At 39.2% G+C, this 19,793-nt stretch overlaps 1 protein-coding gene across 3 annotated transcripts in view; it reads left to right on the top strand.

The window, feature by feature from the left end:
• JMJD1C (jumonji domain containing 1C) overlaps window positions 1-19,793 on the top strand; it is a 333,992-nt gene that overhangs the window by 129,721 nt on the left and 184,478 nt on the right. The window contains exon 1 of one of the 3 annotated variants that reach the window (XM_074382295.1): window positions 19,763-19,793. The exons of the other annotated variants lie outside the window; for them this stretch is intronic. The gene's annotated coding sequence lies outside the window, so the exon portion shown is untranslated. Of the gene's footprint in view, window positions 1-19,762 lie in introns of those variants that run through there. 3 annotated transcript variants of the gene reach the window in all.

Raw genomic sequence — 19,793 nt, 5'->3', positions numbered from 1 at the left:
ATCAAAACTGTTGTAAGTGTGAGTGTATGTTGTGGAACTTAAGGTAGTATTTTGAACTAGGTAGTTTTAGCTGGCCTCCTTTCCAGACTGCCTTTTAACAGCCTCTGGTGTATGGAGGTATTGCAGTCTCTTCTATTGGGTTGAAACTTGCCTGGGGGGACCCCACCCCACTTTTCTACTGCCATATGTTCAAATCTTTATGCAGTTTTTTTCTGTTTTAAAATCTTGTTTTTGTTGTGATTTTATTAGGATCTAAATCCTAATAAAAACCATATTACTGAATTTTCATAGTTAATTTTTTTGTTTTTCCTTTTTCCCCCTATTCTAACCCTAATCTATATTATATCTTAATTATATTAAAGAGACAGGATCTTGCTATATTGCCCAGGCTGGACCAGAACTCCTGGCCTCAGCCTTGTGAATAGCTGAGACTACAGGCACACAGTACCACATCAAGATGCAGATTTTTTTTTTTTTTACCCAGTTTCTTAAATTGTTATGTCACATTTCATTATTTTATCCAAACATGACAATTAGTTGCCATTTACTAGAATTTAACAGAATGTTTAGTTTTTCTCAGGATTTCCATGATCTTGTAGAGCTTTTCTGGTTTTGTCTGTTTCTTAAGCCGTAGTTGAGTTTTCTGTGGTTATAATCTGTGAAAATTTTTCATATCCTAAAATAGATGATGCTTTGGAGTCATTTCTTTGATTCATTGACCTTTTCATCATACATATTTCCTATATCTGTTCATCTCTTTTGTTGTACTTGGAATTGCTAGGGATTTTCACTTTTTCATTACTGTAATTCACAACAGTCAAGAACAGCAAGCTATTTAAAATAAATATGAAGGGTGTTGATTCTGTCCAGAAATAATAGAGTTGTCATGTCTACATGTGTTCTAATTTGAGAGGTTTTTTTTTTTTTTTTTTTTTTTTTTTAAGTTCTTGGGGGCTGGTGGGGGGAGTCTGTTTTGGCTATGAGTTTAACCAGGTCTAAAAACACTGAAGAGTTTGTGTGTGTGTGTGTGTGTCTGTTTTAAACACAACATCATATCTGTGTTGAAAGATTTTTTTTTTCATTTGTTAAGTGTATTTGAATGTTTACTATGAGCTAAGCATTATGTAGGTACTATGAATCTTTGCTGTCTAACACAAATAGGTAACTGCAATTGTGAAGAGTTTTATGAAAAGTAAGTCCAAATCTCTTTTGATACTCTTTTAAAGCACATTTATATTTACCATTTAAAAATATATTTGTGTTTTTAAAAATATATTTCATAATATCAGTAAATTATTGATGCTAGTTAATTTTTGAAGGTATACCACGTTCCAGGTATTTTTCTCAGTGCTTTACATTATTCTTTTGAGGTAGATACTATTATTCTTGTTTATAGATGAATAAACAGACATAAGGTAGTTAATTAACTTGCTAAAGTCAGAATCAACTGCATATTGAGTAATTGTGAATACTATAAAGTTAAAAGTGAAAATCTTCTCTCATACTCTTATTGTATTTCCTGGGGTATCCTTAGCTAACACATTTGTTATATGTCACATATATATATAGACACACACATATGTATTTTTTAGTGTAGTTTCGATTCTGGGGTACATGTGCAGATCATGCAGAATTGTTCCGTAGGTACATAGATGGCAATGTGGTTTGCTGCCTCCATCCCCCTGTCACCTGTGTCTGGCATTTCTCCCCATGTTATCCCTTCCCATCCTCCCTACCCACTGCTGTCCCTCACCTAGTTCCCCCAACAGACCCCAGTGTGTGATGCTCCCCTCCCTTTATCCATGTGTTCAACTCCTGCCTATGAGTGAGAACATGCAGTGTTGATACTCTGTTCTGGTGTCAGTTTGCGGAGAATGATGATTTCCAGATTCATCCACATCCCTACAAAACACATAAAGTCATCATTTTTTTATGGTTGCATAGTATTCCATGATGTATATGTGCCACATTTTCCTTGTCCATTCTATCATTCATGGGCATTTGGGTTGGTTCCAGGTCTTTGCTATTGTGAACAGTGCCGTGATGAACATACGTGTGCATGTGTCTTTATAGTAGAACGATTTATAGTTCTTTGGGTATCTACCCAGTAGTGGGATTGCTAGGTCAGATGGAATTTCTATTTCTAGATTCTTGAGAAATCGCCACACTGTCTTCCACAATGGTTGAAATAATTTACACTCCCACCAAGTGTGTAAGAGTGTTCCTGTTTCTCCACATCCTCTCTAGCATCTGTTGTCTCCAGATTTTTTAATGATCACCATTCTAACTGGTGTGAGATTATATCTCAATGTGGTTTTGATTTGCATTTCTCTAATGACCAGTGATGATGAGCATTTTTTCATATGTTTGTTGGCCTCATATATGTCTTCTTTTGAAAAGTGTCTATTCATTTCCTTTGCCCACTTTTGTTACATGTTTTTTTCAGACTTGCCCTCCCTTTCTCTCCTCTGCTTACTTTTCCTTTTTTTGGGTAAACATAAATACTTACCAAAAATCTTGTTTTAAACTAAAGAAATTATATACATATACAGCTTTGTGAATGAAGTGGAAGTTTGATATCTTACGATTGTAAAGTCGAAATGCAGATAGATGAACAATGAAAAGTAACAGTCCAAACCATTGTAATATCTTTTAAACCCGGTAAGCCCAAAGATGCCTGTGCTCACCTTGAGGGTCCAGTCTGCTAGGGATTTCAGGGACTGAAAGAATGCTTTCTCAGATCTTTTTTGTTTTTCATTGAGGGTCTGGAGGTAAACTATATCAAAGTAATTCACTTTCAGAGTGAAGAGAGGAGGTCCTTTTTTTTTTATGGTGAAGAAATCATTACAGATTAAGAAATATTTGTATTTCAGATGTCTCTGTGTCCCACTTTTTAGTGAGTAATGCCAGGAAATATCTAGTATCTCGATATATGTTGTGTTTGCAGGCAAAGTTTGTCTTCTACTTTGTAGTAGATGAAGTAGTTCGTGATCAGTAATGTATAGGTAGCTGTGTTACATACGGGTCTGGATTAAATCTTTTGCAGTCCCTTTTGTTACTGTAATTTAGCACTGCCATTTACTGCTATGTAGATTGTGTAACCCTAACACTATTTTATGATTTTTCATGTAATATAATTGGTAATTGGTATGTAAGCTCAATTTTTCCTCTTGTTGGAGTACAAGAAGTCTTCATTTAAATATAATTTATTTGAAGAACATATGAGTAATTTTGGAACACCAGATGAATTTATTTTAGAGAAATAGTGATGCAGTGGCCTGCTATTTCAGCTTGATTATGGTTTATTTGGGCTTTTGAATACAGCTAGCCATGTAACTTCATTATTGTGTAGTCCAAATAAAGTTGGACCTGCTTGCTTTCTCACTGGGCGCCCATCTCATTGTTAAATATGATCTAAGATAAATGTGCATGAGCATACCTTTTTTTGTTTTTTTCAGTAAGTAACTATGGAAAACATCATAGAATAAAACTTCTATGAAATCTTCTTTGCATATCTTTCTTTGTAACCAAGAGCAACTCTCTCACACAACTGTTACTGGAAAAGTTCTCTTTTCCAACTTCCCAACTTTTTGCTGTTGTTTCCTCTTTCACAGAATGCGCAGATTTTTCTCTACCAAGAGTTAGCTTTCTGGTCTGTGTCATGTAAATAAATTTAGGCTCTGTTTAAGATCTTTATAAATAAAGGCAATAGGGATCCTTGTGGTGATGGAATAATTCTCTATTATGGTTTTGGTCATGATGGTGATTAAATGAATCTGCACATACTATAAAATTGCATGGAACTGCACAGCCATGCACACACATATGCACACAAATGAGAAAATGTAAACTGGTGAAGTGGAAATAAGCTTTGTGGTTTGTACTAATGTTAATTTATTGGTTTAGACATTATACTATAACTATGCAAGATATGACCTTTGCATAACATCTTGAAACAAAGTGATGGTCCTCAGGGGCCTCCTTGAACCTTTTTTTTTTTTTAATGTAGTTTCTTATAAATCTATTATTTCAAAATGTTAAAAAACAAAAAAAAGTAGATAAGTTGGAACATGGCAGCATAAGTGAGAGAGGTTAGAGAATCACTTGCTTTTTTTGTGTAAACAAAATCTCTATCTTACTCAACATTGTGCTGAAAGGCATCTATTTTTATTTATTTGTTTATTTTTTTCCCCTGAGACAGGGTGTCACTGTGGCATGCAGGCTGGAGTGCAGTGGTACAGTCTTGGCTCACTGCAGCCTTTACTCCCCAGGCTCCAGCAATCCTCCTGCCTCTGGGACCATGGGTGGACACCACCATGCCTAGATTTTTTTTTTTTTTAACGTAGAGATGGGGTCTCACCTCGTTGCTCAGGCTGGTCTTGAATTCTGAGCTCAAGCAACCTACCTGCCTTGACTTCCCAAAGTGCTGGGATTACAGGCATGAGCCACCAACCTAGCTGCTATTTTTAATTCTGATATATTAAAAATTTTTTAAATAAACAGAATAAACTAAAGCAGTAGAAAATTTAAGTAGAAAATACTCTGAACAATACAGATAAAAGAAAATAAATATGAAAGGTGATTAAAAAAGAAAAGATATTTTTAAAGCTAAAGTGAAATATACAAATTTATGTAAAAGTCAGTTTAGCATGCTTATCTAAGTTGTAATAAAAAAGGATACACTTGTTAAATCCAGAGCTTCAAAAATAAAAAATACGAAAAATTGGTTAAACTGAAGAAATGATTAATAAGATAAATTCAGCTAGACAGTAAATACACTACATTCATAAACTTAAAAAGTTAAATAGTATGTTCAGACAATTAAAAAATGAATAATTTTAGGTTAAGAAAAATACACAATTAGATTAAAAAGTAGTGGCTATGCTTCTCTTAGTGATGAGAGTTGTTAATTGTGGGGACAGTTGATTCATAATGACCTTCTTAATTTGTTGTAGTTGTGGATAATTATTTATATTTTACTTAACCTTTGGAGTTAAATGCTTGATTACTATGAAAATACCAACTCAGCCGGGCACGGTGGCTCACATCTATAATCCCAGCACTTTGGGAGGCTGGGAGGTTGGATCCGCTGGGGTCAGGACTTTGAGACCAGCTTGACCAATATGGAGAAACCCCATCTCTACTAAAAATACAAAATTAGCCAAGCGTGATGGTTCATGCCTGTAACCCCAGCTACTTGGGAGGCTGAGGCAGAAGAATTGCTTAAACCCGTGAGATGGAGGGTGCAGTGAGCCAAGATGGTGCCATTGCTCTCCAGCTGGGACAATGAGAGCTAAACTCTCTCTCAAAAAAAACAAAACAGTGGGCTGGCTGCAGTGGCTCATGCCTGTAATCCCAGCACTCTGGAAGGCTTAGGTGAGCAGGTCACGAGGTCAGGATTTCAAGACCAGCCTGGCCAACATGGTGAAACCTGTCTCTACTAAAAATACAAAAATTAGCTGAGCATGGTGGCACGTGCCTGTAATACCAGCTACTTGGGAAGCTGAGGCAGGAGAATTGCTTGAACCGGGACCTGAGAGGTGGAGGTTGCAGTGAGCCAAGATTGTACCACTGCACTCCAGCCTGGGCTACAGAATGAGACTACGTCTCAAAACAAACCAAACTCAGTAATGGATTTAGAAAAGGATTTCTTTGGCCAAGCATGGTGATTCATGCCTGTAATCCCAGCACTTTGGGAGGCCGAAGTGGGTGGATCATTTGAGGTCAAGTATTTGAGACCAGCCTTGCTAACATGGTGAAACCCCATCTCTACTAAAAATACAAAAAATTAGCTGGGTGTGGTGGTGTGTGCCTGTAATCCCAGCTACTCAGGTGGCTGAGGCAGGAGGATCACTTGAACCCAGGAGGCAGAGGTTTCAGTGAGCCGAGATTGCCATTGCACTCCAGCCTGGGCAACAATTGCGAAACTCCGTCTAAAAAAAAAAAAATAAAAAAAAATAAAAAAAAAATATATATATATACACACACACACACACACACACACACACACACACACACACACGTTTATATATATGCTGTATTTTCTTCTGCCTAGTTCCATTGCACATACTGTTCTTTCTGCTGAGAATGCTTTCCTAGTTAATTTGACTCAGTTCAGATACTCCTTTATGTCTTCATGGAAGGGCTCTCTACACCCATGGTCTTGATTGAGGAAAGTACTTAATAAATTTTTCTAACTTTACCACAGGTGAAATTTAACGTATTTTGTGTTGTTTGAGGACTGTCAGTCTGTCCTCCTAGACTGTATGTTCCATGAATACAGTCAGGATTGGTTTTGTTGAGTATTGTGAGTAGTAGCTTTCCTCCATTAGTGGAACTCAGAATAGCTTTAAGTTAGGTTTCATCACAGTCACTTGAACATTTACATAGTTGTCCCTTAATACGTGTAGGGGGTTGGTTCCAGGACCACCAACCTACTTTTACCAGATTCCACTATACTCAAGTCCCAAAGTAGTTTCCGTAGAAAACACACATATGAAAAGTCAGCCATCTGTATACAGAGATTTCACAACCCATGAACACTGTATTTTTGATTCATGTTTAAAAACAATCTGTGTGTAAGTATACCTATGCATCTCAAACCTCTCTTGTTCAGGGGTCAACTGTATATATATATTTTTTACTGTTTTATTGCTTTGTCTCTGTGCTGTGTTTCCTCTGACCTGACTTCCAGTTAAAATTTTTTTTTGTTTGTTTGAGACCGAGTCTCACTCCATCACCTAATCTGGAGTGTAGTGGCTCTGTCTTGGCCCACCGCAACCTCCATCTCCTGGGTTCAAGTGGTTCTCATGCCTCAGCCTCCTGACTAGCTGTAATTATAGGTGCATGCCATCACGCCCAGCTAATTTTTGTATTTATAGTAGAGGTGGGGTTTCACCATTTTGGCCAAGCTGGTCTCCAACTCCTGGCCTTGAGTGATCCTCCCGCCTCGCCTCCCAAAGGGCTGGCTCGACTTTCAGTTTACTTATTTTTTTAATTGGTATCTAGTAAACTTTTATTCTTTCGTTGCTTTTTTGATATGTTTCTTTTAGTCTTTTTCATTTTTAGGACCTCTGTGTATATTCATTCATTGCTTTTTTAATGTGTTTCTATTAGTTGATTTCATTTTTAGAAGCTCTCTGTAGTTCTTTTCCAATTTTACTTGCTCATTTAAAAAATAATTTTTTGTTTCCACACATTTTCTTCCTTTTTTTTTTTTTTAGACAGAGTCTTGCTCTGTCTCCAGTCTACTAGAGTGCAGTGGCGAGATCTCGGCTCACTGCAGCCTCTGCCTCCCAGAATCAAGAGATTCTCCTGCCCCAGTTCCCCGAGTAGCTGGGACTACAGGCACGTGCCATCATGCCCAGCTAATATTTTATTTTTAGTAGAGACGAGGTTTCACCATGTTGGCCAGGTTGGTCTCGATCTCTTGACCTCATGTTTCTGCACATATTTCTAAACTTACCTTTTATTTCTTTAAACATACAGTACTTAATCTGCATCTGCTGATTCGTATGTCTAAAATTTTTTTTGTTTTCTCTCATCGTTGGTTCTCAGTTGTGTGACCTTTTTTCCTTGTGTTTATTTTTTTATTCTCACCCCTCCTTGCTCTAGGACAAGATGGTTAGGGGAGATTTTTGAGAATGATTTAGGTCTAGAATGGAGGTAGGTCTCTCTAGAGAGAATTGATGTTCTGTCTGCTACGTATCTGGGGAAATGGCACTGGTGGCCTTGGGCTACATTAAATTGAAAGCTTGAAGTTTTTTGTATCACTAAGATGATGTGCACAAATTTATATTGGAACTGGTTTGTGGTTACAGCTTTCAAGGATTTTTTTTTTTTTTTTTTTTTTTTGAAATGGAGTCTCGCTCTGTCACCCAGGCTGGAGTGTAGTGGCATGATCTCAGCTCACTGCAACCTCTGCCTCCCAGGTTCCACTGATTCTTCTGCCTCAGCCTCCTCAGTAGCTGGGATTATCTGCCACCATGCCCAGCTAATTTTTTATTTTTAATACAGACAGGGTTTCACAATATTGGCTAGGCTGATCTTGAACTCCTGACCTGGTGATCCACCTGCCTCAGCCTCCCAAAGTGCTGGGGTTATAGGCATGAGCCACTGCACGCCTGGGCCAGATTTTTTTTAAAAGCCATATTTTCTCAGTACTAACCTAGCTTTCTTTATAGACCTGTGAAGATAAAAAGAGTTGGGGTAGGTCTACCTCTCTTAACCTCAATGAGTAGTTAGCGCTTTGAGGTTCCAGGTTAGCGAAGCATAGGTTTCTTGTTAGTCTTCTTTATGTGACTAGACTGTGTTTTTGTGTTCTATTCTTGTTTCCCCACAAGGCTCTATAAACTTTGTTTCATTTGTCCCCATTCAGCAAATGCTTTCAGGGTAAAAGAAAAGTCTATATACCATTCCTATATTTTTCTGACAATTTTGAAGTAAATGAAATTAATGATGTCTAGGAATTATAATAGACCTCAAATTTGTTTTATACAAATTTAATACATATATTGGAATTACTCACATTAGATTATATCTGAATGGTTAGTGTATTAACGGTTACAGGCCGGGTGCTGTGGCTTACTCCTATAATCCCAGCACTTTGGATCGGACTCATCTCAAAGAAAAAAAAAGTTACAGTAAATACTTTGTTGTTGTTTTTTTCTAAAGTTTTTGTTTGTTTGTTTGTTTTTTGTTTTGAGTTGGAGTCTCGCTCTGTTGCCAAGGCTGGAGTGCAGTGGCACGATCTCAGCTCACCACAACCTCCACCTCCACTTCCAGGGTTCATGCGATTCTCCTGCTCAGCCTCCTGAGTACATGGGATTACGGGCACATGCCACCACACCTGGCTAGTTTTTGTATTTTTAGTAGAGTTGGGGTTTCACCATATTGGTCAGGCTGGTCTCAAACTCCTGATCTCGTAACCCGCCTGCCTTGGCCTCACAAAGTGCTGTGATTACAGGCTTGAGCTATCACGCCCAGCTTAAATTTTTTTAAAAAAAGTTTATTTAGAGCAATCTGTAATGTCACACATCTTTGAATTATTCCTTTAGTAAATTTACAGTATTACAGAATTCATCACTATTTACTCTTTCCTCAGTGCTGTATTTTATCTGTACCTAACTGTTTAGCACTTCTGGAAAATACTACATGTTTTTACATGTCCATTCTTTTATTCATACTTTTCCCCCACCTATGAAGTCTTTTCATCTATTTCTGCTCATTAAATCCCTAAAAATCTGGGGTTAACTCATATATGTTTCTTCATTTTAAGGATTCCATTGGTTGCAATCAGAGACTCCTCTTTGTAAGTCTAATGCTTTTTATAAAAAATTTCAACATGAGGCCTTGAGATTTCTTTTTCTTTTTCTTTCTACAGAGTCTCCCTCTGTCACCCAGGGTAGAGTGCATTGGCATGATCTTGGCTCACCGCAACCTCTGCCTCCCATGTTCAAACGATTCTCCTGCCTCAGCCTCCTGAGTAGCTGGGATTATAGGTACATGCTACCATGCCCAGCTGAGTTTTGTATTTTTTGTAGAGACAGGGTTTCACCATGTTGATTAGGCTGGTCTTGAACTGCAGACCTCGTGATCTACCCACCTTGGCCTCCCAAGTGCTTGGATTACAGGCGTGAGCCACTGTGCCCGACTGAGATACAGTTATTTCTAATACATGCCTAGCTACCCTACTCTTCTATAAGCACTTTGAGGACAGGGATTATGTTTTACATGTATAGTTTTTTTTTTGTTTTTTTTTTTTGTTTGTTTTTTTCTTTTTCCTTTTTCTTTTTTAAAGAGACAGGGTTTCACTTTGTTGGCCAGGCTGGTCTTGAAGTCCTGAGCTCGTGATCCGCCCACCTTGGCTTCCCAAAGTGCTAGGATTACAGGCGTGAGCCACCATTCCCAGCTGTTTTCCTTATATTTTTTACTTCCCTTTTCCCAAGTACTGGAGCACAATATCGTGAACATCACTGAAACAGAGTATATGACAATGCAAAACTGGTATTGATAAATCCTGTTAACAGATTTTTGGTCTATACTAGGTGTTGTGTAAAACACTGTCTTAGTCCACTTTGCATTGCTTTAAAAGAAATACTGGGCTGAGTGCAGTGGCTCATGCTTGTAATCCCAGCACTTTGGGAGGCCGACGTGGGTGGATCACAGGTCAGGAGTTTGAGACCAGCCTGGCCAATATGGTGAAACCCTGTCTCTACTAAAAGTACAAAAATTAGCCGGGCTTGGTGGCATGTACCTGTAGTCCCAGCTACTTGGGAGACTGAGGCAGAAGAATCACTTCAGTCCAGGAGGTGGAGGTTTCAGTGAGCCGAGATTGTGCCACTGCACCCCAACTTGGGTCATAGAGCAACACTTTGTCTCAAAAAAAAGAAACAAAGATTGAAAGACAGAAAGAAAGGAAAAGAAAAGAAAGCAATACCTGAGACTGGGTAATTTGTAAAAGAAAACAAGTTTGTTTGGCTCATGGTTGTACAGACTGTAGAAGAAGCATGATACCAGCATTTGCTTCTGGTGAGGGCTTCGGGGAGCTTCCATTTATGGTGGAAAGCAAAGGGGAGCAGGCATCACATAGGGAGAGAGAAGGAAGATACCAGGCTTTTTTTTTTTTAGACAGAATCTCACTCTGTTGCCTAGGCCGTAACCTCTGCCTTCTGGTTTCAAGTGATTCTCCTGCCTCACCTCTGCCTCCCAAGTAGCTGGTATTACAGGCACCTGCCACCACGCCCAGCTAATTTTTCTATTTTTAGTAGAGACAGGGTTTTACCATGTTGACCAGGCTGATTTCAAACTCCTGACTTCAGGTGATCTACGCGCCTTGGACTCCCAACGTGCTGGGATTTCAGGCATGAGCCACCTTGCCCCTTCCAGGATCTTTTTAACAGTCAGTTTTCCTGGAAACTGATAGAGAACTTACTCAGTATCTTGAAAAGGGCACAAAGCTATTCAAGGATATACCCCCATGACCCAAACACCTTCCATTAGACCCCATGTCTAACATTGGGGATCAAGTTTCAGTATGAGATTTGGAAGGGATAGACATCCAAACTTTATCTATCACCTTCATATGAGTTTATCTACCTGAATCTTCACTACATCCTTATTATCTCCATTTTACAGATAGGACGACATGATTCATGAGATAAGCAACTGGCATATGGATTTACTGTTTTTGAGTGGCCAAATAGACTATTTGTTAATATGAATATATGGATTAAGTAAAGCTTTCTTGTTAATTATGTTGTAACTTAGAGCCAGTTTTAGTTCAGGTAGCTAGTGCATCTTCATAGCCTCATGGAATGGAGAAGTGACATTATCCATTCTCATAGTTGACTCAGTGATACCTGCTTAAGGTATCTTTAAGATATCTAGGCCGGGCGCGGTGGCTCAAGCCTGTAATCCCAGCACTTTGGGAGGCCGAGGCGGGTGGATCACGAGGTCGAGAGATCGAGACCATCCTGGTCAACATGGTGAAACCCCGTCTCTACTAAAAGTGCAAAAAATTAGCTGGGCATGGTGACGCGTGCCTGTAATCCCAGCTACTCAGGAGGCTGAGGCAGGAGAATTGCCTGAGCCCAGGAGGCGGAGGTTGCGGTGAGCCGAGATCGCGCCATTGCACTCCAGCCTGGGAAACAAGAGTGAAACTCCGTCTCAAAAAAAAAAAAAAAAAAAGATATCTGTCCTGGTCAAATGGCAGGACTTTTTGATGTCTTGATGACATTTAAATGCTTTCTTTTCTTTTCTTTTCTTTTTTGGAGACTGAGTCTCACTCTTGTCAGCCAGGCTGGAGTTCAATGGCTGGATCTTGGATCACTGCAGCCTCTGCCTCCCGGATTTAAGTGGTTCTCCTGCCTCAGCCTCTTGAGTAGCTGGGATTACTGGTGTGTGCAACCATGCTGGCTAATTTTTGTATTTTTTTAGTAGAGGCTGGATTTCACCATGTTGGACAGGCAGCCTGGTCTCAAACTCCTGACCTCGGATGATCCGCCTGCCTCGGCCTCCTAAAGTGCTGGGATTACAGGCGTGAGCCCATCGCGCCCAGCCCTGATTGGTTTCTTATCATTGGTAAGCAATCTTTGCTTAAAAAATAAATGAGTAAGCCGGGCGCGGTGGCTCAAGCCTGTAATCCCAGCATGTTGGGAGGCTGAGGCGGGTGGATCACGAGGTCAAGCGATCGAGACCATCCTGGTCAACATGGTGAAACCCCGTCTCTACTAAAGATACAAAAAAATTAGCTGGGCATGGTGGCACGTGCCTGTAATCCCAGCTACTCAGGAGGCTGAGGCAGGAGAATTGCTTGAACCCAGGAGGCGGAGGTTGCGGTGAGCCGAGATCGTGCCATTGCACTCCAGCCTGGGTAACAAGAGCGAAACTCTGTCTCAAAAAAAAAAAATAAATAAATAAAAAATAAATGAGTAGATTTTTCAGATTTTAATTTTCTTTTGATAAACCTTTAAATATTTTAATATACTGAGTTCAGGCTAAATACCTTGAGCTCATAGGAATAAATGTAGTTTTTTTTTCTTTCTTTCTTTCTTTTTTTTTTTTTTTTTTTGAGACAGAGTTTCGCTCTTGTTGCCCAGTCTGGAGTGCAATGGCACGATCTCGGCTCACCGCAAGCTCCGCCTCCTGGATTCAGGCAATTCTCCTGCCTCAGCCTCCTGAGTAGCTGGGATTACAGGCACACGCCACCATGCCCAACTAATTTTTTTTTAGTATTTTTAGTAGAGACGGGGTTTCACCATGTTGACCAGGATGGTCTCGATCTGTTGACCTCGTGATCCACCCGCCTCAGCCTCCCAAAGTGCTGGGATTACAGGCTTGAGCCACCGCGCCCGGCGGTCTTTCTTTTTTTTTTTTTGAGACAGAGTCTTGTTCTGTTGCACAGGCTGGTGGATAGTGGTGCAATCTCAGTTCACTGCAGCCTCTGCCTCCTGGTTTCGACTGATCCTCCCACCTCAGCTTCCCAGGTATCTGGGATTATAAGCGTGTGCCACCACACCTAGCTAATTTTTCTATTTTTAGTAGAGGTGGGGTTTTACCATGTTGTCCAGGCTGGTCTCCAACTCTTGACCTCAACTGATTTGCCCACCTTGCCCTTCCAAAGTGCTGGGATTGGAGACATGATCTACTTCACTCTGCAGTAATTTATTTATTTATTTATTTATTTATTTTTGGGGATGGAGCCTTGCTCTGTCGCCCAGGCTGGAGTGCTGTGGCAAGATCTCGGCTTACAGCAACCTTCGCCTCCTCGGTTCAAGCGATTCTTCTGCCTCAGCCTCCCAAGTAGCTGGGATTTCAGGCACCCACCACACCTGGCAAATTTTTAGTAGAGAGTGGGTTTCACCATGTTAGCCAAGCTGGTCTCAAACTCCTGACCTCAAGTGATCCACCTGCCTTGGCCTCCCAAAGTGTTGGGATTATAGGTGTGAGTCACTATGCCTGCCTGTAATTTCTTCTTTGAAAAATTTTCTAAGAGGCATAAAGTTGGATGTGACAGGAATTCACTTTTTTATACTTAAGGGACACATTTAATCTATCCCATGATTAAATTTGCAAACTGAAGAAAACTGCCTGGAATAATTGCTGGGTTTTAACTATTTCTAGTATTTTCTTTTGTTGCTTTATGCTAGGAAGAGCTGAGATTTTATATGGTGTTTTCCATCTTTGTTATATATTTTCTGTATTCAATTGTGTGTTTTTAGCTAGTGCATCTGAAAAGCTGCTATGATGAAAATGGAAGTCTCTGATTTAAATTATATTCCTTGTAATGTGCATATTAATCACAGGCAGTTTTAGCTTTGTAGTTGCTGTACTTTAAAGAGAACTTCTGGGGCCTCACAGAGGTTAATGTTTTACTAGAGATAAGTGAGCAACCTCAGCTAACTCCCACTAAGTCTCATTTTTCATTTATAGTTGTATAAATTATTAACATTTTCTTAATACAGCTTCAGAAGCTCTTTTAAGTCTGACAGCCTTAAAACTTAGAAAGTGTATGTATATGTATCACTTTATTGTAGGACTTTTTTAACCTTATATTTAGCATTTCTTCTGTGTTTTTGGTACTTTACAGGTAATATAACTATTAAATTTAAAGTCAATCAAAAAGGGTAGTTAGGAAATCAGTAATTATGATTAAATTTATGAGTGTGTTTTCTGATGAGATGTCTTTGAGTAGGGAGATAGGGACAGGGTAGTGGGGGAAAGGGATAGAAAACACATTTATGGCCAGATATGGTGGCTCATGGCTGTAATCTAAGCACTTTGGGAGGCCAAGGTGGGTGGATCAGGAGGTCAGGAGTTCAAGACCAGATTGGCCAACATGGTGAAGCCCCGTCTCTACTAAAAAATACAAAAATTAGCCTGGTGTGGTGGTGTGCGCCTGTAGTCCCAGCCACTTGGGAGGCTGAGGCAGGAGAATCACTAGAACCCGGAAGGTGGAGATTGCAGTGATCTGAGATCGTGCCAGTGCACTCCATTTTGGGCAGCAGAGCAAGACTCCATCTCAAAAAAAGAGAAGAAAACACATTTAGTTTGTTTCCAATTGAATATTCATGTATGGGGAAAAACATATCATAAATTAGATAAAAATAATTATATACCTGTATAAGAATATTCTTTTTGGGCTGGGTGTGATAGCTCGTGCTTATAATCCCAACACTTTGGGAGTTTAAGATAGGCTGATTATTTGAGGGTCGGGAGTTAGAGACCAGTCTTGCCAACATGTGAAACCCCGTCTCTGCTAAAAATATAAAAATTAGCTGGGCATGATGACAGGTGCCTGTGATCTAGCACAGACAGGAGAATCACTTCAAGTTGGGAGGTGGAGGTTGCAGTGAGCTGAGATCACGACACTGGACTCTAGCCTGGGTGACAGAGTGAGACTCCATCTCAAAAAGGAAAAGAAAAAAGAATATTCTTTTCATTTGTTCTGTACTGTAGAATAGTGAAACTTCATTAAAAATGTCATCCCTGGCCGGGTGCAGTGGCTCACACCTGTAATTACAGCACTTTGGGTGGCCTAGGCGGGCAGATCACCTGAGGTCAGGAGTTTGAGGGCAGCCTGGCCAACATAGTGGAACCCTGTCTCTACTAAAAATATAAAAATTAGCCCAGCCTGTTGGCATGCACATGTAGTCCCAGCTGCTGGGGAGGCTGAGACAAGAGAATTGCTTGAACCTGGGAGGTGGAGGTTGCAGTGAGCCGAGATTGCGCCATTGCACTCCAGCCTGGTGGACAAGAGTACACTGAGTATTTAAAAAAAAAAAAAAAAAAAAAAAGTCATCCCTGAGGGGCCAGCTCTACTTTTGGTGTGAAAATATGTATCATGGGTGGGCAGGGTGGGGTGGGGACCCAAGTCCTCAAATTTTAGGACTTTTACTTTTTCCCAAAACTGTATTAGTCACTAGCAGATGAATTTTAAGACTAGCTTTTAAAATGACATTTTGGTTGAGCTAAATTATGGTGTGACGCTGAATGATACAATAAGGCTTTTAAAAATAGTAGTGATTGGGTATGGTGGCTCATGCCTGTAATCCCAGCACTTTGAGAGACCAAGGTGGGTAGATCATGAGATAGGAGTTTGAGACCAGCCTGGCTGAGATACTGAAACCCTGTCTCTACTAAAAATACAAAAATTAGCCCAGCATGGTGGCGGGTGCCTTTAATTCCAGCTACAAGGGGCTGAGGCAGGAGAATCGTTTTAACCCAGGAGGCGGAGGTTGCAGTGAGCCATGATCTTGCCACTGCACTCTAGCCTGGGCAACAGAGCAAGACTACGTCTCAAAAAAAAAAAAAAAAAAAAAGTAGCAAAGCAGACAGACCAATAGGCTGTTAAAAGAAAAACTTTAGACAAATTTTACAGTTTAACTGAGCAAGGAAAAATGATTCACAAATCGAGTAGCTCTCAGAACAGATTCAGAGAGGCTGTGTGGTACTACTGCATAGTCTTAGAGAATTTATGGACAGAAAAAGAAAAGTGATGTATAGAAAAAAGAAGTATAAAGTAGAGAAGTAGATTGGTTAGTTTATTTGCCTTATTTGGCAAAGTGAACTTGATTTGAACACTTGGTTGCTTGTGAGTGGTTGAAGTATGGCTGCTATGGTTGGCTGAGACTTAGCTATTGTTACAGAAGCATATTGCTGAGTGAGAGTTTACTAGGTGAGAGTAAGTTTGCTAGGTGAAGCATATTGCTGAGTGAGAGTAAGCTAGGTTGCAGTTCATATATAAGAACCTAAGTATGCAATAAGGGCCTTTTTCAAGCCAGATTTTAGTTTGATTTAACAAAACTATTTTCACTCATAGGCTTTAGTGTCTCCTTTTCATTTAATTTATCTTATTTTTTTCTCTTTTTATGACATCATTTTAGTTGCTTCTGAGCTACTCAGAGAAATCTCTGTAACTTGTAGTATCTAATCCCACTTTAAAAAATCATTTATTTCCCACTGGGCAGAGAGAGTAGCACACAGCCATAGTCCCAGCTTGGGCAACTAAAGCAGGAGAATCTCTTGAGGCCACGAGTTCAAGGCTGTAGTGTTCTGTAATTGCACCACTGCATTCCAGCCTGGGCAAGATAGTGAGACTCCATTTACTTATTATAAAATCAAAAAAATATCTGCTGTATGATTTGTGAAAAACATAGAAAGTCATAAGGAGTTAAATAAATCCTCTTTAATGTTTATTTTAAAGTTAACCTCTGTTAAGAGTTGTACTTGAGTATTATTTCTGGAGAAAAACTTACTCAATTTATAAAAACTTGTGTACAGTAAAATTCATTTATTTTCCCATGTATAATTTTGTGAGTTTGGGCAAATTCATAGACTCAGGTAACAACTGCCAAATCAGAATACAAACTAGTTCTCTCACCTTAAATTTTTTCTCCACACTCCCAACCTCTGGCTAGTTCTTGCACTTAGCAGATCATTGTATAAATGTAATGATAAAGTATGTAACCTTTCAAAGCTGGCTGCTTTCATTCAGCATAATCATTTTGAGATTTCATTCATGCTGTTCCATATATTGGTAGCTTGTTTCTTTTAATAATGAGTGTTGTATGGATATACCATCGTTAAATTATCCATTCACCCGTTGACAGATACCCATTCTACTTTTGGGTGCTTTTGAATCATTCTCCTAAAAACATTCATAACAGACTTTTGTATGAACATACATTTTAATTTTACTTGGGCAGATACCTAGGAGGGGCATTGCTGAATCATATTTTAAGAGTCTGTTTAATTATGTAAATAGCAGCTGTCAAACTGCTTTCCTAGTCGCTGTACCTGTTTTCCATAGTATCTGTACTATATTTAATTTCCACCTGAAATGTTTGAGAGTTCTAGTTTATCTGCATCCTCACCAGAACTTGTCATCGTTAGGTTTGACTTTTATTGTTTAAAGACTTACCAGTAGATATGTAGTAGTACATCATTGATTTAAAATTTTTTTTGCCTTGTGGTAACAGGTGTTGAGTACTGTTGGTGAACTTTTTTACTTTTTCTTTTTTGGAGACATGCTTATTCAAATCATTTTTTGTTGTTATTTTTCTTATTTTTGATTTTTAATGGTTTCTTTTCAACTTTGAATATAAGTCCTCTTTCAGATACATGACCTTCTACCAGTCTGTAGCAAAGGATCTTGAAAGGAATAAGGATCTTATGATGAAGTTTATGTTTTTATTTCTTTCATAGATCAGATTTGGGCTTCATACCTAAGAACTCTTTGCTTGACCTGTGGTCACGAAGGTTTTTTCAGTTCTCTTTTACAAGTAGCCATGCATCTTTTAATGGAGGGGGATACATTCTGAGAAATGTGTCCTTAGCTGATTTCTTTCTTGTGTGACCATCACGGAGTGTTCTTACACAAACCAAGATGGTATAACCTACTATATACTTAGGCTGTATGGTGTGGCCTGTTGTTCTGAGGCTACAAACCTGTATAGCATGTTACTTTACTGAATATTTTAGGCAATTGTAAAACAGTGGGAAGTATTTATGTATCTAAACAGAAAAGGTACAGAAAAAATATGGTATAAAAGGTAAAAGGAATACTATACAGGTTACTTACTATGAATGGAGCTTGCAGGACTAGAAGTTGCTGTAGGCGTGTCAGTGAATGAATGAGGAGAGAATGTGAAGGCCAAGAACATTACTGTATACTACTGTAGACTTTACAAATGCTGTATGCCTAGGCTACACTAAATTTGTTTCTTTTGGTTTTGTTTCTTGAGACAGGGTCTCAACTCTGCTGCCCAGGGTTGGAGTATAGTGGTGCTATCTTGGCTCACTGCAGCCTTGACCTCCTGGGCCCAAGTGATCCTCCCACTTTAGCCTCTCAAGTAACTTGGGCTACAGGCACTCACTACCACACCGACTAATCTTTGTAATTTATGTAGATACAGGGTTTTGCCTTTTTACCCAGGCTGGTCTTGAACTGCTGAGCTCAAGTTATCCACACACCTAAGTCTCCCAAAGATCTGGGATTACAATTGTGAGCTGTTATGCCTGGCCCACTAAATTTAATTTTAAAAAAATATTTGCACTATAGTGTTATAATGGCTGTACAGTGTCACCAGATGATAGGAAGTTTTTTAGCTCCATTATAATTTTATGGCTTAAAATTATGCGGTCCGTTGTTGACTGAAATGTCATAATTCAGCACGTGACTGTACTTTACTTCAGATTTTACACTTAAGCTGAGTTGATGATCAGAGTAGAAGCAGAGTTGTAAGGCATATGTATTGACAAAATCTTTTTATGTGTATATTGTCTGTCTGTGTATATGCTTTATTAATGATACCAGACAAACAAATGAAGTCACCAGCCAACCTAGGCTATACTTCATTAGTCCGTGTCTTAGCATAAACTAAAATGTTTTTTTTTTTTTTTTTTTTTCCGAGATGGAATTCATGCTCGTCACCCAGGCTGAAGTGTAATAGTACCATCTCGGTTCACTTTGTCCTCCACTTTTGGGGCTAAAATGATTCTCCTGCCTCAGCCTCCCAAGGAGCTGGGACTACAGGTGCAGGCCATCACACCCAGCCAGTTTTTAAAAGAGCATTTTATAGAGACAGGGTTTCACCATGTTGTCCAGGCTGGTCTTTAGTTCCTTAGCTCAAGTCATCTGCCTGTCTTGGCCTCCCAAAGTGCTAAGATTGCAGACGTGAGCCCCTGTGCCCGGCCAAAACCTGTTATTTTTAAATGCAGGTTGAGTAGCCCTTATTCACAATGCTTGAGGCCAGAAGTGTTTTGGATTTTTCAGGTTTTGGAGTATTTTTATGTACTTGAGATATGTTGGGGAGGTGACCTAAGTCTAAACATAAAATGTATTTGTTTTATATACACCTTATATGCATAGCCTGATGGTAATTTTAAATGAAATTTTAAATAATTCTGCGCACAAGATGAAGTTTGTGTACAGTAGAAAGCAAAATTAACACCATTGCAGCCACTTGCGTGGACAGTCATGGTTGTCACCATTTTTGAATCTGAAATTATGTGGTATTGATAAGTAATCATTTTCTTATTCACAGATTACTGAGCAGTAAAAATATGAAACATTAGTGCAATGAAGAAATAATGTGTTCACTGTAACTAATAAGCACAGTAGCATTACCAGGATACCTGTATCAAATATTAACAGCAACAACAGACAACAGGCTTTCAGTCTTCTCCTCTGATGCTGTGTTTTGATTAAAAGGTTACTGTACGCAGTATTTTTTTTTTTTAGGTGAGAAGAAAACTTAGAAGCATTTGAGGGACGTCTAAGTGATGAGGAG

The sequence above is a fragment of the Saimiri boliviensis genome, chromosome 12 (genome assembly GCF_048565385.1).
Source record: "Saimiri boliviensis isolate mSaiBol1 chromosome 12, mSaiBol1.pri, whole genome shotgun sequence".
Taxonomy (NCBI): Eukaryota; Metazoa; Chordata; class Mammalia; order Primates; family Cebidae; genus Saimiri; species Saimiri boliviensis.
Note: the sequence above shows the minus strand (reverse complement) of the source record. Positions and strands in the feature narration are given on the sequence as shown.